This window comes from Sus scrofa, chromosome 6 (genome assembly GCF_000003025.6).
Source record: "Sus scrofa isolate TJ Tabasco breed Duroc chromosome 6, Sscrofa11.1, whole genome shotgun sequence".
Classification (NCBI taxonomy): Eukaryota; Metazoa; Chordata; class Mammalia; order Artiodactyla; family Suidae; genus Sus; species Sus scrofa.
Window position 1 is genome coordinate 11,780,147 of NC_010448.4, and position 22,773 is coordinate 11,802,919.

Sequence of the window (22,773 nt, forward strand, 5' to 3'; positions counted from 1 at the left end):
ACCACATGAACTCAATTGCTTTGGGGGGAATCTGTGAGGAGGACGTGTGTGGCTAAATGTTTCTATCATAGGGTAGGCCCTCCACACACACACACACACACACACACACACACACACACACACACACACACACACAGGACTGCCTTATTTAAATTCATAGTGTCTTGCTTTTCAGCACCTTTGAAACGATGCAGGGCCTTAAATATTATTCATTACTTCAGTTTCCCCAATTTCACACTGGTGTTTATTTCAGGTGCTTAACTGGATACAATCGCCTATAATACAATTGTTGAAAATGCACTTTGTATGGTTTGCTTAAGAGGAACTAAATTGCTGTGTGTATCTACAGCCTCTGAGCCAGGGGTGAGAAAATATCTTCAAAATAAACAGTTACAGCAAATATGACGATCATTCTACTTGTCATTACAAGTTATTTACATAAAGTTGGAAAGTACTTACAAAAGAAGGGGAGATCATTTTTTTCCCTAAGCATGGCTAAAAAAGTTTTACGAAATCTAGTATTTTCACAGTATTAAAACCATCAGAACCAATAAAATTCTTATTTTAGTTTGGTTAAATTAATAGAGCAACTATCAGTAATATGTTTTAGAAACTGTGTTATATACATCTCATGAGTAGGAAAAAATTCACAAAGAGTGAGATAAATTTACAAGAATGGTAGTTTTATTTATTCATTCATTCATTCATTCATTTTTTTTAAAGGGCTGCACCTGTGTCATATGGAAATTCCCCATCTAGGGGGTCAAATCAGAGCAGCAGCTGCCAGCCTACACCATAGCCACAGCAACACAGGATCCGAATTGCATCTTTGACCTACACCACAAGCTCGTGGCAATGCTGGATCCTTCACCCACTGAGCAACACCAGGGATTGAACCTGCATCCTCATGGATACTAGCTGGGTTCTTAACCCGCTGAACCAGAAGAGGAACTCTGGGAATGGTAATTTCACACAAAGTTGAAGCATCCCTCTTTTTTCATGATTGTAACAAACAATGTCTAAAACTTTTATGTCAGCTCCAAACAACACCCATCATAATCACTGATGGGATTATGTCACCTTGTCTTCACGTCCTCAATCCTAGACGACACACCTCTTTCACTTACCATCTTTGTGTCTATCATGGGCTACTCATGTTCTCCTTTACATGATGCAAGTTTTCAAAAGTACAGAGAACATGCTAATCAGCCCTCATATACCCATTACCAGCCTTAACACATATTGACCTATGGCCAGCCTCAATTCCGCTATTAACCCACATATGTATATTTTAAAGCAAATTCAAAACATCATGGCCTTTCAGCCGTAAATACTCAGTACGCTTCCCTAAGACTATTTTTAAATAATCACTGTACTTTAAAAGTCAACGATTGCTTCCTATGTACTTGATTTATTTGAATCAAGATCCTTTGATGTCCACAAATTGCACCAAGTTGTTACAACGCTCAAGTTTTATTTGTTCCATTGATAGGAACTATTGCATGTCCCAAATTCTGCCCTTGACTGGTTACTTCCTCGTGAGGTGTTTGTTCACTTTCCTCCATTCCCTCTACTTCCTCTAAGTTGACAGGAAGATCTTGGAGAACCTAAGACAGGCAGGCTCAAGCTTTTTTTTTTTTTTTTTCACCTGTCTTTTTGCCATTTCTTGAGCCGCTCCTGAGGCATATGGAGGTTCCCAGGCTAGGGGTCAAATTGGAGCTGTAGCCACCAGCCTACACCAGAGCCACAGCAACGCGGGATCCGAGCCGCGTCTGCGACCCACACCACAGCTCACAGCAACGCCAGATCTTTAACCCATTGAGCAAGGCCAGGGATCGAACCCGCAACCTCATGGTTCCTAGCCGGATTCGTTAACCATTGCACCACGACGGAAACTCCAGGCTGGAGTATTCTGGCCAGCACACTTCACATGTGATATTTTATGCTTCCTATGACTTCATCATTGAGGCCCCATGATATCTGGTTGCCATATTTAATGATGCTAAGATGCATCTGTGGATTCAGATGATGCCAGCCTGTCCTCATTTTAAAATTTCCAATCAAGCGCTCCTCTAATGTTAAAATTCATGATGGTTGCCTAAACCCATTATTTCACCCAGAGTTGCAAAATGCAGCTTTAGGATGATGCCATGCTTTCATCTATGTACTTAGGAGCTGAATTCTTATAGAACTTTCCTTCTCCTTCCGCATCATTGTGTTCCCTTTCAAGATCTTCTTCGCTGTTCTAATCTGAAAAATATTTTCCTATCTATAGGAGTCAAAAATATTTTCTTGTCCTATTTTTGAATGTATAGCCATGATCTCCTTGAGTGCCTGGGGAATGTTAAATAATGCCAATAATGAGCTCGATCATCCCAATGCATAAATTATCCTCGGGCTTACATCCCTTACTTGAGAAGCTCCATTAATTGCTTTAGCAGCATTAACTTTTAAAGGCCACTGGGGTCCCATTAAGTTACAGTTATCTTATGACTCCATCTGAGATGCTTATCCCCAGGGAGTAGTTTGCATGCTAAGAGAACTTGGGGTGACAAAAGAGAGAAAGCCTCATATTGTGTTGCAAGTTAACGCAAAAAGAATAAGCTTTGCAACAATAACCATAAAATCCATTTATTTAAAGCTTCATAAAATTTGACTGAAGTACTCTTAATAGGCTAGCTTCACCCTTTTTTAAAAATGTGGCCATTTTTTGCAGCTTGATGAAGCATGGTGTTTGTGAGGCCCAGGTTTGCTCCCAGTGGATGGGCTAGTTAATATCCTGAGGAAAAGAGCAAACAAAACTGGAACTTCTGCACTTTGACTCTGGTCTTGAGAAATGCATATCATTAAACTTGGAACAGTAGAGAAAGCCAGGGCATATTTCAGTAGCATAACTGCTTGAAAGAGATCTGACTTTTTGAGCAAAGAGATGCACGCATTTTAACAAAAGTAAAGCTCTCAAGGCCCAACAGAACACAATCAGTGTAACAGAATATACCTTTAGCTCCCAGGAAGCTATACCTCTGATGGATTCATGATATTTTCTTTTGTATAATTCTGTTGACATCTTCCCTCTCTAAAAAATACCTCCCTTCAAACTCAGAATTCAACATCACACCACCTCAGAAGGCAATTCTTTCCTTCCTTCTTCCTTCATTAATCAGGCTTCTCAAAAAACTAATTAGGCTCCTGCTTAAAAGAGAGAGCGAGCGACTGAGAAAGGTGAAAGCAAGAAAAGAGTGTGAGCAAAACGCATTAGAGAGACAGAAATCAGAGCAAGACAGACTCGGGGAAACAAGAAGAATTGCTTTAAGAAATGAATGATTTTTTTCATCAAAAGGCAAGGAGGGATGGTAACGAAGCAGAATGGAAAAGCTGGAGTCTCTGGACCTGCAGGGCATCACCAAAAGACGAAGAGGTGACTCTGCAGACACCCGAGAGGCTGTGCAGAAAGAGGCTCCAGACGTGTCGGGGGGAGGCTCGTCCGGAAACCAGGGGCTTGTTTGAAAGGCTGTGCACAGGGCAAGGAGACCTTGAGACTTTTCTCCTCCAGCCAGGGCAGCCTGGTTTTCTTTTTCTTCACAGTCATCACACGAAACCCAAAAGGTTCCGTGGAATGTTGTGTTCACTATGCACTAAAAGTAAGAAGCGGTCCTCTGCTGTCTTTCTGAGCATCACAATGAACACACTCCTGGCCCCGAGCAGAAGAAACGGGACCCCTTGGTGATGGAATTTAATGGAAAGGGGGGTATACTATACCTATGAATGGTCATAGGTCTCCATAGACTTTTTCTAGGATTTCATTTGTTTTGGTTCTTGGAAGTAAACCTTGGAACTTTTTCTGCCTATCACACTATTTTTGGATAAAGAATCCAAAACCACACTTCACTGCATTAACCTATTTTATTTTCCCTGTTATCATTTTGGTCCTTCTATTTTTTTTTTTTTCTTTTTTTGCCACCCCGCAACATATGGAGTTCCTGGGCCAGGGATTGGATCTGAGCTGCATTTGCAACCTACAGCACAGCTGCGGCAATGCCGGATCCTTGAACCCACTGTGCCAGGCTGGGGATCGAACCTGCATCCCAGCACCCCAGAGATGCTGCCAATCCCCACTGCACCACAGGGGGAGCCCCTTGGTCCTTTTATTTAAGGAATCCTTTTCTTTTCCAGGGTGGCAAAAAGTTTTTGAACAGTTGTGTTGTGTGATACAAATAAAAACAAACTGTAAAATAAAATATGATTATTATTAAAGAATTATCGGTATGTCGAGATTTCCACTGGGAAGGAGAATGCTCCTTAGCCAAGTGACTAGAAATTTCAAAGAGGGCATTCAGGCAGACAGGGTCTGCCCTCACATGGTCATCAGCTTTATTTTTCAGAATTAGAGAAGCCAAAGTGCTTCCCATTAGCATGCATTTAGGATGCCCATCTTCGGTTTGTATTATGCAAATGCATATTAAAGAAAGTGAGAGTGGGTTTTACTGAGGTATATAGGACTCTGAAGAAAGGGGAATCAAGATATTAAACCAATATTTGCAAAATGGCACTGCTAATATAAAATGCTGGGAATTTCAGCCCAACTATGAATTCAGAGAAGACATTTGTCTGTGGATTATCTGCAAAGATCAGCGGTCTGGTTCTCGTTATAGGCTTGAGTGAGTCACAGAGGGAACGCTGGCTACAACATCAGGACACAGCCATCGCTATGCTTTAAATGCTTGTGGCTGCCCTAAAATTGATATGTTGAAACCCTAATGCCCAATGCGATAGTATTAGAAGATGGGGCCTTTGGCAGGTGCTGAGGTCATAAGGGTGGAGCCCTTATGGATGGATTGAATGTCCTTAAAGAAACCCGCAAAGCTCCCTAGCCCCTTTCACCATGTGAGGACACGATGAGAAGTCCATCACCCAGACAAGGGCCCTCACCCAGCCATGCTGATGCCCCACGCTCAGACCTCCAGCCTCCAGAACTGTGAGATATGTGTCTGGTTTTTATAAGCCACCCAGACTTACAATACTGTGATATTTTCTTACAACAGAATAGACTAAGACAGTCACTTTAAACTTTAGGATCACCGTCTACCTGAAATCTGTCTCATCTTCAAACAGGACCACCTATTAGAAACAGTTCATTTTCTCTGACAGACTAATGCCTTCAAATGCTTCCTTCCACGCAGTTCCTTCTGATGAGTTAGATGCTGGTTATTTTGACTCAGAGCAAAAGTAGAATTGAGAGGGCACAACATGATAATATTAATTAAAATCATAATTATTACCAGAACACGTATAAGCAATCTGCCACACAGACTCTCTTCTGAGCATGTCCTGTTTGTGTTTACTTGCTTATACTTTCATTTTAGGAAAGGGAGAGTCCACTGGAAATAGATGAACTTCTTATTTCTTTGCATTTGTTTGTTACCAAAATTTAAGTTTTAGAAAGAAATGCTAACTCTTCTTTTAGAGATCTGTTCTAGTTGAACACAACTTCCAGAAACCACCTGCTTGCACATTTCCCTTTTTGTTCTGCCTCCCCTCCCACCTGACCCTACCTGATCCTTATAACAGAATCCAGCCATACTTTTCAGAACAAAGCGTCTCAGTGGCTCATCCCAAACTTTCCTGCCCTGGGATGGTTCCTGAAAACCACTTCTAGAGTCCTCCATTATGTTATCTTTACCCACTGAAAAACCTAGACGTCTATCTTTGAATAATTCTAGGTTATCGTCACCTTGTCGTCTTATCTTCTCAGACTGTGAATAACTCCCCCTCCGTCTATAGGGCTACCTTGAATGCACTTATGGAGGGAGAATGTGTTTCCCCTGAGCTTCCTCCTTTGTGCCTGATGATTGCCTGGCTGGATGGAGGCAGATGGAAAGGAATCATGTATTCTTCACCCTTTAAAAAGTAAAGCAACTCAGATTTAAGGTGTCACACTGCTTTATTGGAAAGTATAAAAAGAAACTGTTTTACGGTGTCATTACAATGACACAGTGCAAGGGCTGGCTCTAAAAAATACCTCTGCCTTGGGAGACCAAATAGTTTAAGGCACAAACTATCAAACAATCTCATACTAAACTGTTTATCCATCAAGAGAGAAGAGAATTGTTTTCTCTAATGGAGTGTCTTGTCTTGTTATGCATTTATTGAATATTGAAATCACCACATGGAACTTAATACTGAGGGGGAAATTCATGGGTTATTTGGTAATCTAGTTAAGGACACAGGTTCCAGGTTGAACAAAGTTTAATCTCAACAGTCTGGCAGAGACAAAAACATTATTGGAAAATTTTATCTCTACCCTAAGGGTTCAGCTGCCCCCAAGCACGTAAATTAATAAAATATGTTTTACTTACTTTGTTTTCCTTAATAACTACTCTCTTGCAGGGACCAATCAAAAATCCAAATAGACAAAAATCTGCAACTCCCAATAGTGCTTCCTTTAAAAAAAAAATACATGGTCTTGGCCTTTTTAAAAAGAATGTCTTGATTTACCGTAAACAACTGGATCCTTAGAAACATCTTTTGTACATACCTAGTGTATTCCATGCACCACAGCGCAGCAAGCATATTATTTCACTGAAATGACACAGCCCCTATTCACATATGTAATCAGCACAAAAGCAAAAATGGACAAGTGAGAGTACAACGATGGAAACAATCAGTAGAGTGAAAAAGCAACTAAGGAATGGGAAGAGATAGCCACAAACAATACATCTGATATGGGGTTAACTTCCAAAATATACAAGGCAGTTCTAAAACAAAATAAAAAAACAGAGAGACAAAAATTCAAGCGGACAAAGGAATAGACATTTTTCCAAAGAAGACACAGAAATGGCCAACAAGTATATGAAAAGATGTTCAGGAGGACTCTTCTCAGGGAGATGCAACTCAAAACCACAACAAGGACACGCGGTAGGATGACAATTATCAAAACTGGAACACTGGGGAGTTCCCGTCATGGCACAGCAGAAATGAATCCAACTACGATCCATGAGGATGCGGGTTCGATCCCTGGCCTAGCTCAGTGGGTTGGCGAGCCCACGTTGCTGTGAGCTGTGATGCAGGTCTCAGACTCGACTTGGATCCCGAGTCGCTGTGGCTGTGGTGTAGGCAGGCAGCTACAGCTCCAATTCGACCCCTAGGCTGGGAACCTGCCTCTGCGTGGGTGCAGCCCTAAAAAAGACAAAATAGAAAAGGGGATGGGAAAATAAAAAAAATTATATAAAAAAAAAATAGAAAAGGGGGGGGACTCCTGTATGTTGTTGGAAGGAGTGTAAAATTGTGCAGCCACCTTGTAAAACAGTATGGCAGGTCCCCCCAAATTAAAAAGAGAACTACAGTATGAGCTGGCAATCCACAGCAATCAGACAACAACAGAAACCAGGATCTCAAAAAAGCATCTTCCCTCCCACGTTCAGGGCAGCATTACTCACAATAGCCACGATTGAGAAACAACCTCGTGTCCATCAGCGGATGAGGAGATAAAGAAAATGTCGTATACAGACAACGGAATGTTTTTCAATCTTCAAAAAGAAGGGAATCCTGCTATATGTCACAACAATGATAAGCCTGGAAGACCTTATGCTAAATGAAATAAGCCACTCACAGAAGGACAAATCCACTTCTGATCAGTATGAGTCCACTTAAATGAAAATAGTTAAACTCTTTGTTTTTCTTTTTTCTTTTTTTGCCTTTTTAGGGCCACACCCAAGGTATATGGAAGTTCCCCAGCTCGGGGTCAAATCTTATCTATAGAAATCTTCAGGAGTTCCCATCATGACACAGGGAAACAAACTTGATTAGGAACCATGAGGTTTTGGGTTCGATCCCTGGCCTCGCTCAGTGGGTTAAGGATCTGGCATTGCCGTGAGCTATGGTATAGGTCCCAGACATGGCTCAGATCTGGCGTTGCGGTGGCTCTGGCATAGGCCAGCAGCTGTAGCTCTATTTAGACCCCTAGCCTGGGAACCTCCATATGCCATGAGTGCAGCCCTAAAAAGACCAAAAAATAAAAATAAAAAAATTTTCAATCATTCTTATAAACTTCAAATAGCATTCTATTTCAGTGAAGCAAAAGAATGTTTTTACATTTACCTAAAAGATGTTTATTTTTGTGCGTGGTGTAAGGGTGTGTTCTAGTTTCATTGATTTACATGCAGATGTCTAGTTTTCCCAGCACCACTTGCTGAAGAGACTTTTTCCCATTTTATATTCTTGGCTCTGTTGTCAAAAGATTAATTGACCCTAGGTGCCTGGGCTTATTTCTGGGCTATTCGGTTCCTTAGGTTCGTATGTCTATTTTTGTACCAGTACCACACCGTTTTGAGTACTGTAGCTTTGTAATAGTGTCTGAAGACTGAGAGAGTTATGCCTCATTCTTGTTGTTTGTTTGCTTCCCCCTCAGGATAGCTTTGGCAATTCTGGGTCTTCTATCATTCTGTATTAATTTTTGTATTGTTTGTTCTAGTTCTGTGAAAAATGTCATGGGAAATTTGATAAGGATTGCATTAAATCTGTAGATTGCTTTGGGCAGTATGGACTTTTTAATGATATCATTTCTTCCAATCCAGGAGCATGGGATATCTTTCCATTTCTTTGAATCATCTTTAGTTTTCTTGATTAATACTTTATAGTTCTCTGCATATAAGTCTTTCACTTCCTTGGTCAGGTTTATTCCTAGGTATTTAATTTCTCAGGTGTGATTTTACAAAGTATTTTTATATTCTTCTTCTAATATTTCATTGTTAGCATACAGAAATGTAACCAATTTCTGAATGTTAATCTTGTATCCTGCTACTTTGCTGAATTTGTTGATCAGTTCAAGTAGTTTTTATGTGGCGTCCTTAGGGTTTTCTATATAGTGTCATGTCATCTGCTTAGAGTAACAATTTTACCTCTTCTCTTCCAATTTTGATACCTTTTATTTCTTTTGTTGTCTGATTGCTGTGGCTAGAACTTCCAGTACTATGTTGGATAAAACTATTAAGAATGGACATCCTTGTCTTGTTCCAAATTTTAGTGCGAAGGCTTTCAGCTTTTCTCCATTGCGTATTATACTGGCTATGGGTTTGTCATAAATGGCTTTTATTATGTTAAGATATATTCCTTCTATACCCACTTTGATCAGAGTTTTTATCATGAATGGATGTGGGATTTTATCAAATGCTTTTTTGCATCTATTGAGATGATTGTGTGGTTTTACTAAAACACACCCTCGCACCATGCACAAAAAATAAACCCAAATATCATAAAGATTTAAACATAAGACAAGACACCATAAAACTCCTGGAAGAGAACATAGGCAAAACATTCTCTGACATCAATTGCACAAACGTTTTCTTAGGTCAGTCTCCCAAAGCAATAGAAATACAAATAAAAACAAACCAGAGGGACCTAATGAAATTTACACATTTTGCACAGCAAAGGAAATCATAAAGAAAGGAAAAAAACAAAAAACAAAAAAACAACCTACAGAATGGGAGATAAGAACTGCAAATGATGCAATTGACAAGGGCTTAATCTCCAAAATATACAAACTCATACGACTCAACAAAAAAACAAACAACCCAATCGAAAAATGGACGGAAGACCTAAATAGACTTATCTCCAAAGAAGGTATATGGATGGCCAGCAGCACATTAAAAAAAAATGCTAAACATCACTAATTATTAGAGAAATGCAAATCAAAACTGCAATGAGGTACCACCTCACACCAGTCAGAATAGCCATCATTAATAAGTCTACAAATAACAAATGCTGGAGAGGATGTGAAGAAAAAGGAACGCTCCTACACCATTGGTGGGACTGTAAGTTGGTATAACCAGTATGGAAATCACTATGAAGATTCCTCATAAAATTAACTATAGAGCTACCACATGACCCAGCAATCCCACGCCTGGGCATATATCTGAACAAACCACAATTCAAAAAGATACATGTACCCATATGTTCAGAGCAGCACTACTCACAATAGACAAGACATGGAAACAACCCAAACGAATGGATTCAGATGTGGTACAGGAGTTCCTGTCATGGCACAGTGGAAACGAATCCAACTAGGAACCATGAGGTTTTGGGTTCGATCCCTGGACTTGTTCAGCAGGTTAAGGATCCAGCATTGCCATGAGCTGTGGTGTAGGTCGCAGATGCTGCTCAGATCCTGCTTTGCTATGACTATGGTGTAGGCTGGCAGCTGTAGCTCTGATTAGACCCCTAGCCTGGGAACCTCCATATGTCACAGGTGCATCCCTAAAAAGAAAAAAAGAGAAACTATGGTACATATACACAATAGAATACTATTCAGCCATAAAAAAGAACAAAATAATGCCATTTGCAGCAACATCCATGCTGGAGATTCTCATATTAAGCGAAGCAAGTCAGAAAGAGAAAGACAAATCCTATATGATATCACTCATATGTGGAATCTAAAAAGTGGTACAAATGACCGTATCTACAAAAGAGAAGCAGACTCAGAGACATGAAGAACAGACTTGTGGTTGCCAAGGGAGAGAGGGAGAGGGGGGATGGAATTGGGAGTTTGGGGTTAGTAGATTCTATTACATGTAGAATGCATAAGCAATGAGGTCCTACTGTATGGCACAGAGAACTATATCCAATCTCTTATGATAGAACATGATAGAAAATAATATGAGAAAAACAATGTATATATAAATGTATGACTGGGTCACTTTGCTGGTTAGCAGAAATTGAACCAACATTGTAAAGCAACTATACTTCAAAAAAAATTTTTTAAACAAAATAAAAATTTAAACGATATGCCCTTGCTTATAAGCCCTATTCAAAGCTGTATCTTTTTAATTATGGACAATTAGAATTCTTTTAATTTTTTTACTTTTTTATTTTTATTTTTATTCTTTTGTCTTTTTAGGGCTGCACCCATGGCATATGGAGGTTTCCAGGCTAGGGGTCCAGTTGGAACTACAGTTGCAGCCCTATGCCAGAGCCACAGCAACGCCAGATCCAAGCTTCATCAGGGACCTACATCACAGCTCACAGCAATGCCAGATCCTTAACCCACTGAGCAGGGACAGGGGTTGAACCGCAACCTCATGGTTCCTAGTTGGATTTGTTTCCGCTGCACCGTGACTGGAACACCCTAGAATTCTTTTAATAATAAGAGCTTAATCACTATTATATATAAAATGGATAGGTAACAAAGACCTACTATATAGCACAGGGTAACTTAATACTGTGTAATAACTTACATAGGAAAAGAATCTGAAAAGGAATAAATATATGTACAACTGATTTGTTTTGCTGTACACCTGAAACTAACATGACTGTAAGTCACTATACTCCAATAAAATTTCCTTTAAAAAATAAAAAATATAAGTGCTTAATTACACAGCTAATATCTTGATAAATTTCAAAACTTATATAGGAAAACAACCTGAAAAGGAAGGAATATTATATATGTGTAGCTGATTTATTTTGCTGTATACCTGAAACTAACATGACTCTGCAAGTCAACTATACCCCAATAAAACTTATTTTTAAGAATAATTTAAAAATAAGTGCTTAATTACACAGCTAATATCTTAGTAAATTTCTGTAACAATACTTAAATTAGAATAGGTGACCCAAATTCCTTCTTTTTCTCCAACCCACACCCTCGGTCTCCTCTGCCTCAGAACCACTGTCATTCCTGTGATGTGTGTCCTACAATTATGTACCATTTAGGAAAGTATACATCATCCTATATTGAAACAGAATTTTCAATATTTTTGCATTTTAATACAATACTTTGTGGTTTTTGTTTGGTTTTTTTGTTTGTTTTTTGTTTTGCTTTGTCTTTTTTGTTTTTTGGGTTTCTTTTTGCCTTTTAGGGCCACACCCACAGCATATGGAGGTTCCCAGGCTAGGGGTCGAATCAGAGCTACAGCTGCCAGCCTACACCACAGCCACAGCAATGCCAGATCAGAGCCAAGTCTGCGACCTATACCACAGCACACAGCAACACCGGATCCTTAACCCAGTGAGCAAGGCCAGGGATCGAACCCGCAACCTCATAGTTCCTAGTCAGACTCATTTCCTCTGCTCCACGACAGGAATTCCTTAATACAATACTTTGTGTAGTTTCACCTTGCTTTTTTTTTTCATATCCTATCTTGCAAATCAGTCTGCAGCAAATGTCCTGTTTTGTAACCCTTCCTAGGCATAGCAATGTGGCTGCTCCCTAGTTACTTTATTATGCCTACCGCTGGGCATATGGGTTAACATCATAAAGAGGAACAGAAGTATCATAAGGCGTCACATTTAACACTTAATAAATGCTACCAAATTTCCTTCCCTAGGATCTATACCATCCACTAGGACTCACAGGACCTAATTGCACCTTTACTGTACCTGATATTAGCAGTATTTTTTTAATGGTCATTCTATAAAAAAAATTTGTCACTCTATTTAGGGAAATTTTTTCAATTAATTTTTATGATAAAATGCATGATTGAAATGTATGTATATTTACTATACATACATATTTACTGAACTTTGGTGTTTCATCTTTTGTGATTCATCTTTTTTTATCCTTTGTCCATTTTTATAGTATTATGAATATTCTTCTTAAATAGTTCAAATGTTTCTTTTTGGAAATTCTAGATGCTACTCTTTTATCGGTTAACACAGTAAAGAATATCTCCCCCTTGCTCCATTGTCACTTATATTTAACTCTGTTGACTGCTTTTTCATACGCTGTTTATCTTAATAGAATCAAAATTACCAGTGGCTCTTCCCGTAAAACACAACCTCTCAAATTCTATTTTAAAATGTTTTATTGGGACCACAATGAAATTATACAGAGATATAATGTATCTTCAAAATATTGAGTCTTCCATTCAGGCAAAATGGCATATCTTTAGATTATTTGTCATATTTTTATGTCCTTCAGCAATTTTTTAAAAATCACAACAATGTTTATGTGACTTTATACAAAGCCCAAAAATGCGTATATTCAAATATTTGAATATAGTATTGTACAGAGTGGTTATTTTTTTTCTTCAAGAAGTTATGATTCTCATTTTTAGTAAAATGCATAGGAACTGCACACAGAGAAATAGTTTGGTCATTAGCACTACAATTTTGCCCCCGAATAGGGACATTCTTTTCTGATCTTTCATAAAGCCCAAAAAGACAGCTAAAGGAAAACATTACTCTCTGGTTCCTACTAGTTGAAAGATGTTAAAAGTCTGTTTGTAATACAGCCAATATATGGAAATATGCCTACATAAGACATCATCTCAAAAATGAAGCCATAATGATAATCTTCTTGTTAAAGAGGTCACTGCATGAGAAAATATATTTCTTATAAATTCAAAATGATAAAAATGCTGTTATAAAAACCCTCTAGGTACATTTTACGCACATAAATATTCTCCCTTGTGTGTATTTTTAAACAATAGAAATCTCAAAATATAGAAACAACTCTCATACTAACTTACATTATTTTATAAATTTCATTGAATGGACTATTTGAATTGCAATTATTCTACAAAATATCAAATGGCATCATATTAGGGAATTATACCCTGAATTAAAAAATTTTAGTGTACTTGTTTCGGATTATCACATAAACAACCAATCACCAAAACACAGTTGTCAGCTGGAGAGTAAAATGTGCTTTCACATTAAATTGAAGACTTTGGTTTAATTTAAAAAAATAAAAAGAAAGGAAAAGCAGAAACAATATTGTATCACTTGTTAAGTTCACAGCACTCCAGAAAATTCAAAGTACCTTATTTTTCATATAAACAACATCAAAAGCAACAATAAATTCAGCCTTAAAAAAGAAGGAAATCCTGCCACATGTGATAGACCTGAAGGATATTAAGCTAAGTGAGATAATAGTGTCACGACAGGACAAATACTACAGGATGCCACTCATATGAGATTCATAAAACAGACATATTCATAGAAACAGAAAGTATCATTGTGGTTGCCAGGGGCTGGGTGGAGCAAAATATAAGGAGGCTGTTCAACAAAGCTTCATTATGTAATAGGAATATGTTCTCAAGATGTGCTATACAAGCATATGCCTAGAGTTAACAATACTGTACCATGCACTTAAAAACTGGGTAAGAGCATAGATCTCAAGTTAGGTGTTCTTGCTACAATTTTTAAAGAAATAATGATTGCAAATTTTAAAGATGCAGCTCTTCCTCAACCAATGATGGAGTTACATCCTGATAAACCTATCGTAAGTTGAAAATATCTTCAGTCAAACACACATTTAATACCCCTAACCTATGAAATATTAAAGCTTAGCCTAGTCTACCTTAAACTTGCGGAGAACACTAACATTAGCCTACTGTTGGACAGAATCATCTGTTATAAAGGCTATTTTATAATGAAGAGTTGAATGTCGACAAGGGCTTAATCTCTAAAACACAAGCAATTTATACAACTCAGCAGCAAAAAAGCCAACAACCCAATGGAAAAATGGGCAAAAGGCCTGAATAGACATTTCTCCAAGGAAGATATACAGATGGCCAGCAAACACATGAAAAAATGCTCAACATCCCTGATTTTTAGAGAAATGCAAATCAAAACTACCACGAGATACCACCTCACACCAGTCAGAATGGCCATCACCAGTAAGTCCACAAATAACAAGTGCTGGAGGGATTGTGGAGAAAAGGAAACCATCCTGCACTGTCAAGGGGAAGGTAAGCTGGTACAGCCACTATGGGGAACAGTACAGAGGTACCTTAGAAATCTATACATTGAACTACCACATGATCCAACAATCCCATTCCTGGGCATATATCCGGACAAAACTTTCCTTAAAAAAGACACATGCATCCGCATGTTCATTGCAGCTCTATTCACAATAGACAAGACATGGAAACAACCCAAATGTCCACTGACAGACGATTGGATTAGGAAGATGTGGTATATATACACAATGGAATACTACTCAGCCATAAAAAAGAATAATGACATAATGCCATTTGCAGCAACATGGATGGAACTAGAGACTCTCACACTGAGTGAAATAAGTCAGAAAGAGAAAGACAAATACCATATGATATCACTCATATCTGGTATCTAATATATAGCACAAATGAACCTTCCCACAGAAAAGAAAATCATGGACTTGGAGAATAGACTTGTGGTTGCCAAGACGGAGGGGAGGGATTGGGAGCTTGGTGTTAATGGATGCAAACTATTGCTCTTGGAATGGATTTACAATGAGATCCTGCTGTGTAGCACTGAGAACTGTCTGGATACTTACTTCGCAGCATGACAATGGGAGAAAAAATTATGTATACATGTGTGTGTAACTGGGTCCCTGTGCTGTACAGGGGGAAAAACAAAAATAAAAAAATAATAAATAATTTTAAAAAAGAGTTGAATGTCCCATGTAATTTCCTGAATACTGTACTGAAAGTGAAAAACAGAACGGATGCCAGGTGCAAAATGGTTTTAAGTGTATCAGGTAGGGTTCACCCTCATGACTGCAATTGTGTGGCTGACTGGGAGCTGCAGCTCACAGCTACTATTTAGCATCACAAGAGAGGATCAGACTTCACATCACTAGACCAGAAAAAGATCAAAATTCAAAATTTTTTAAGTACAGTTTCTATTGAATGCTGCCATTTTCACACCGTCTTAATGAGGAAAAAAAATCCTTAGGTCAAACCACTAAAATTCAGGGAACATCTGATGTAATAACATATTTTTCACTCTTTAGATTAGCACAAACTCTAAAAGGCAGTAACACCCATAGCTAATGAGGACCACTCATCCTTAAACTTTGTTGATTCTTGAGTATGAATTGCTACAAATTGGGAGAAATAATCTAGAAATGTGTATTAAAATTTAAAATATGTCCAGGAGTTCCCGTCGTGGAGCGGCAGAAATGAATCCGACTAGGAACCATGAGGTTCGATTCCCGGCCTCACTCAGTGGGTTAAGGATCCCGTGTTGGCGTGAGCTGTGATGTAGGTTGCAGACATGGCTCCGATCTGGCATTGCTGTGGCTGTGGCTGTGGTGTAGGCCAGCGGCTGTAGCCCCAATTAGACCCCTAGCCTGGGAACCTCTCTATGCCATGAGTGCAGCCCTAAAAAGTAAAATAAAATAAGTCTATTTTTTTGCCACAACCATGGCGTGCGGAAGTTCCTGGGCCAGGGAATGAACCCATGCCTCAGTTGCATCTTGTGCCACAACTGTGGTAATGGCCAGTCCTTACCCCACAGCAACACAGGGAATTTCCTAAAATACGCCTTTTTCTAATTTTATTTTATTGGGGTATAGTTGATCTGCAATGTTTTCTTAGCACATGTTTACAACAAAGTGGATCAGTTGTACATACGCTTATATCCATTCTTTCCCTCTCCCATAGATTATTACAGAACATTGAATAAACTTCCCTGCACTATACAGTAAGTCCTTGTTAGTTATCTGTTTTATATATAGTAGTGTCTACATATTGATCCTATCCTCCCAACTTACCCCCTCCATTTTTTTTTTTTTTTTTCCTTTTCTAGGGCCGCTCCCATGGCATATGGAGGTTCCCAGGCTAGGGGTCTAATTGGGGCTACAGCTGTAGGGATCAAATCAAAGCTGTAGCTACTGGCCTTCGCCAGAGCCACAGCAACACAGGATCTGAGCCGCGTCTGCGACCTACACCACAGCTCATGGCAACGCCAGATACTTAACCCACTGAGCAAGGCCAGGGATCAAACCCGCAACCTCATGGTTCCTAGTCGGATTTGTTAACCACTGAGCCACAACGGGAACTCCCACACACCCCCTCTATTTTTAAACGAGCAATATTACTTTTGGGATTCTCTTTTACTGTGATTTTTTTAGGAAAAACACGTATATAAGATGAATGTGTAAAGCTGTTTGTTATAGCATTGTTTGCCACAGTGAAAAACTAGAAATAAAAATAGATTTTAAAAAAAAAAAGAGTCTTGAGATTCCCTGTGATTGGATTGCTATGAGATCATTCATCTTGAGATCAGCTTCTCAAGAAAGAGAAGCCAGGAGAGCTACCTGGAGAAAAAGTCTGGGGACCACTAGAGAGACACGGTCATAGAGACAAGCAGCAAGTTATACGCTACGGCACCTATTGGCCTTTTTGAAACAGTCAGAGCTGAAAGAAAGCACTGCTTACACTACAGCTGCGCCCTGAGAATCTGACATAATCTTTTCAGGGCAGAGTTAGTGACCGCTTTCTCTTGTGGAGCCCAAGAGGAGTCTGCAGAACAATGGAAGAGTGTGAAGGAAATTCAGCTTCATGAAGTAACCCTTATATACCTAAATATTTACACATATTTTTTTGTCTTTTTAGGGCCACACCTGTGGCATATGGAAGTTCCTAGGCTAGGTGTCAAAACGAAGCTACAGCTGTCAGCCTACACCATAGCCACTTCAACGCCAGATCCAAGCCGCACCTGCAACACTGCAGCCTGCAGCACCACTGGATCCTTAACCCACTGAGCGAGGCCAGGGATCAAACCTGCATCCTCATGGATACTAGTTGGATTCGTTTCCATGGAGTCACCATGGGAACTCCGAAACATACATTTTTTTTATAGTGATTTTTATTTTTTCCATTACAGCTGATTTACAGTGCTCTGTCAATTTTCTACTGCACAGCAAGGCGACCCAGTCACACATACATGTATACATGCTTTTTTCTCACATGATCATGCTCCATCACAAGTGACCAGACAAACACCATATGATTTCACTTCTATCTGGAATCTAATATTGGGCACAAATGAACCTTTCCACAGAAAAGAAAATCATGGACACGGAGAACAGACTTGTGGTTGCCAAGAGGGAGGGGGAAAGAGTAGGAGGGAGTGGGAATTTGGGGTTAATAGAGGCAAACTACAGCCTTTGGAATGGATAAGCAATGGGATCCTGCTGTGTAGCCCTGGGAACTATGTCTGGTCCTAAACATACATTTTTAAACTTAACATTTGAAAAATTCTATGCGGCTATTATTCCCCTCCCTCTGTTCACGTTACAGTAGATGGAGAAACTTGAGTTTGGGGATCTGGCCTGAGGCCCCATGCTTGCTAAGGGCAGCGTTGAGACTTGGAGGTTGTGGGGCAGGTCAAGGGAGGAGGAGACGCTGGGGGAATTCTCCTTGCTCTGTGAGTCTGGATCTCGAGCACCGCTCCTGGTCATCGGGCACTGGCTATGCCAAGAAGGCAGTCGCACAAGAGCACCACTGGCACTGTGGAATTATTACCTATCTAGGCAGGAGTTGAAGGAGAGAATATTCACAGAAAATAATCTGAAATCCCCACAGGTAATTCTCCAAATCTCCTGCTCAGCCAGGTGTCCACAAGCCATCCTCTCTTTTCCCCCATCTGAGCTGTTTCATCAGATTCCTGTGGCTTCCTCTGGACTTTGCCCCCCCGGGAACTCCATCCTTCACGCAAAAGGCATCCCTTCACCTGGGAGACCTGCATATGGGCGGGTCTCAGCCCTGGAAGCCCAGCCTCTGTCTCCAAGGATCCTATGCAGCCCCTCTGAACATGGGAACGGCTCTCCCGCAAGGCACCCTCATGCAGCGGGCAGGAAAATAACCCCGTCTCCCTAGGTTGCTTCCACGCTATGCTCTCTAAAGAGAAATGTAACAAGAAACATTGCAACCTGAAAAGAGAGAGGGGGAGAAAACTTGAACGTGAAGAAGGAGGGGTGTTGCAATTATTGAAAACCAGTCTGTTCTCCTAGACCGTAGCAAAGACATAAAAATAAAACAAAACATCTCAAAATCCCGTGTGAGACAGAAGAGTTAAACCTGCCACAAAGGGGCTATTAACATTGGTTCATTATTTTGCCTAGAATAAGCCTTAGTGTTAAAGTATGCCTGTCAGTATTGCAGCTTTTTCCCACCAGATTCCTTCAAGTATCTTTTATAGGAAAATTATTAAATGCAAGACAATTCAATGCCTAAGTGAAAGAACTAATCCCGTGAAAGTTACAGTTCACTTTCATGGTGACTCAAGCTCACTAAGATAATTCCAGAATGGATGTTGAGGGCAGAATACACCCAATACATATTAGCTATTACTGCTATTATCATTATTTCCAGTATTATTCTCATAGTCTTCCACCTTCATATTCCAGACTTAATACCTCAGGAGTGCTTGACATGCAAGAATACAACCTAATAATTATTATTAAGTATTATAATCACTCCTACAAGTGAAAAGCAATATCGTTCTGGGAATTTTAGAGGCATTTCATATCCTCTGATAAATGTTTACACATGTGATATGTTTCACACGGTCAGAAAACAAACATGTGATGTTAACTCAAAGTGTGAATTAATTTTAAATTAACAGGAATTAAGCGTGCCTTTTGTGCATTATAGCTGTTTCTGAACTCCCCCATTCTCATGTTCATTCAATCCCTTATCCATACTCTGTCTCAATGCAAGTTCTTCTGGAGAACTTGTTTTTCAGAATATCACAGAAGGTACATCAAATTCTGTTTTCAACATCATGGACATCCTCTCTTTCCCAGGGAATATGAAGTCCCCTGAGAAACCTGCTGTGAACCTCCCTTCTGATTCAGATGCTTTTCTTTGTTGCTGTCATGGCAACCTGTGGACACAAAGGTGGTGGTATCTTCCAAACTGTGCCGTATGACTAATTGGTAGGTTATGAAATCAATTTAGTGGGTTGTAACCAGAATTCAACTTTAATGGAAATGAAATAGAATATTGTAGAAAATGTCAGAGAATATCACATACTGTAAGAATAAGTGTGAGTTGTGTGAAACTCTGGTTTCAATTGCATGTATATGTATTAATGCCTGTATGATTGGAGCCATAAGCTAAAGTATATGTCTTACAATATATCATGGTCAAAAACTTTTTTTTTTTTTTGGCTATTTTAGGGCCACACTCACGGCATATGGAGTTTCCCAGGTTAGAGGTCAAATCAGAGCTGTAGCCGCCAGCCTACACCACAGCCAGCACCGTGGGATCCAAGCTGCATCTGCAACCTATACCATAGCTCATACCAACGCCAGATCACTGACCCACTGAGCGAGGCTAGGGATCAAACTCACATCTTTGTGTATCCTAGTTGGGTTCATTAACCACTGAGCCACAAAGGGAACTCCTGTCATGGTCAAAAACTTTTGGAAAAAAAAAATATATATATATGTAAAATAAGGGTTTTTTTCCCTGCTGATAAGTCTTCCTGAAAAAGCAGACCCCTGGTTCTCATAACCAACAATAAATGACATCTGCCTTCTATTTACTTCTGACTCTATATGCATCATGATGTGTTTTAATTTCCAACATAGAAAGCACATAACTCAAAACTGGCCACACCCCTTCCAAACTCCATTTTCCCCCAAAGGAGGAGGAATAGTACTACATATCAGCGGGGTTCAAGGAAAGTTTGACTACAGGTCTACAGTATGAAGCTTTCATCATTTTGGCAAAATGGAAGGTCACAACTCAGGGTCCTTGTGGAATCCTTCCTTCATGTGGGAAGAAGACAATTAAAGTTTTCTCTTGAGTGTCTGCAAAACGGAATGAAGGCCAATGTGCCTGGAGAATAGACTAATTGGATGAGCAAAAAGAAAAAGGTATAGATAAGAACTAGATCATCTAAAGTTTGGAAGGGGAAACCCTTAAATGGTTTGAAGCAGGAGAGTAATACAATGTAAGAGTGTCTTTAGAAAACTCCCTCTAGCTGCCGGTTGGAAATGAAGTTGGAGGAGAGCAAGATTGGAGAGTATTTACAAGACAGGTTGAGTAGTCCAAGAGACTGACAAGGGTGGCCTAGAGTTATTTCACAGGGGATGGTAAAAGTTCTATCTTAAATATATTCGGAAGATTGTGGCACCTGAGCTTACCATTGAATAATCAAGGATGATCTATAAGTGTTTGTTCCAAGCAACAGGTGAATGATGGTGCTATTTGCTGAGCTAGGGCAGACATGGTGATGGAGAATGTCAGTGTGGAGGCTGGGCGCACAACAGTTCATCGTGAGCCAAATAAAGACTCACTAACCTAGGGGGATTGGGTGAGATAATCTACAGAAAGAGGGCCAACGAGAGAAACCCTGGGGACAGAGGCTATAGGTGTTCAGACTGGGTGAGTAAGAGCAGATGAACAAGCAGCAGCAGGTGAGGTAGGAAGAAAACTACTAGGTGAGTGTGATGTTGCAGAAGTCATTCAGACAGAGTCTCCAGAGTGAAGGTGCAATCTGCTATGTAGGACCTTGAACACACTCATTACAGTGAAAACTCAAAATTGACTACATGTTTTGTCAAGACTTAAGTTATTAATGACCTTAAAAAGGTGATTTTATTGTATTTGTGGCAGATAGAAAGCTCAATAAGAGCGGGCTAATCAATACCCAGAGTCCACTGGATCCAATTTTCACTTTTAAGTTTCTCTTTTGAACAGTTCTGTTTGTGAAGATTGACATTTTATTACTTTTAGTTTTTCCTAAAGTTCTTCCAGATAAAAAAGTTCATGTCTAATGGAAAAAAACCACTGTATTTTAATTACCACATTGAATCCATCAGACCCTTTTCTAAATCTATGGTATATGATGGGATCTCCGTGATCTTGTTTCTTATATCTAGGATCATTTATTTCATAATCCCAGAATTTATTTATTCACTATTCATCAATTATTCTCATGTACGCTAAGAAAAAAAGAATAAAATAGAAAGATGGGAGAATATTAAACTCACCTAAAAGGATAGTGCAATAGTGAAATAAATCATCACCCTTCAATTTTCTTATTCTGTGACCTAAAGGATTACATCATCTTTCAAAAAGGTTTTTAGAATTATGGAAAAGTTATCTTGTAGTCTGTTTTAACTTCTCTTTATGCACAGTTGAGAATTCAGTTTTTCTCCTCTGCCAATAATGGCAAAGAAAATATACATTTCACAATTATTAGAAAGATGAATACAAAGAGATAGCACTCTGGGCTCTAATGATGATGATATCGATCATATAAGTGAAATATCATATACGAAACTTTAGATGATGATATAAATAATTTTCTCAAACTCAAGAATCAATGGGTCAACAATATACATCTAAGGATAAAAAAGAAATGTAGTATTCTCACCCAATTAGTCTCTTGTCATTTAATAGGAAGAACTTCATCACACACCTTTTTTACAACAAAAACCTTGACTCTCCCTCTTTGCTGAAAAAGCATATATGACATCTGACATTCTTTATTTTTTTTGTTTTTGTTTTTTTTTTTTTGCTATTTCTTGGGCCGCTCCAGCGGCATATGGAGGTTCCCAGGCTAGGGGTCAAATTGGAACTGTAGCCGCAGGCCTACGCCAGAGCCACAGCAACACAAGATCCGAGCCGCGTCTGCAACCTACACCACAGCTCAAGGCAACGCCAGATCGTTAACCCACCGAGCAAGGGCAGGGATCGAACCCGCAACCTCATGGTTCCTAGTCGGATTCGTTAACCACTGCGCCACGATGGGAACTCCACATCTGACATTCTTTAGTCTTGAATGAGGTGCATGTATCAAAAATTATCTGATATAGAGAGATTTTCTATGATTAATGCTTATAACAATTTTGAATAGTAATTTTCATTATCCTTTTATTTTTTAATTATTAATAAAAATAACTAATAAGTATTTTAGATAGATGACAATCCAATAGACCCTAATGATAAACAGTGATGACTGTATTGCCTGGTATACTAAGAGTTAAGAAAAAATATGAGATGAAGAAATGAAGACTATGGGAGTTCCCTTGTAGTGCAGTGGGTTAAGGAC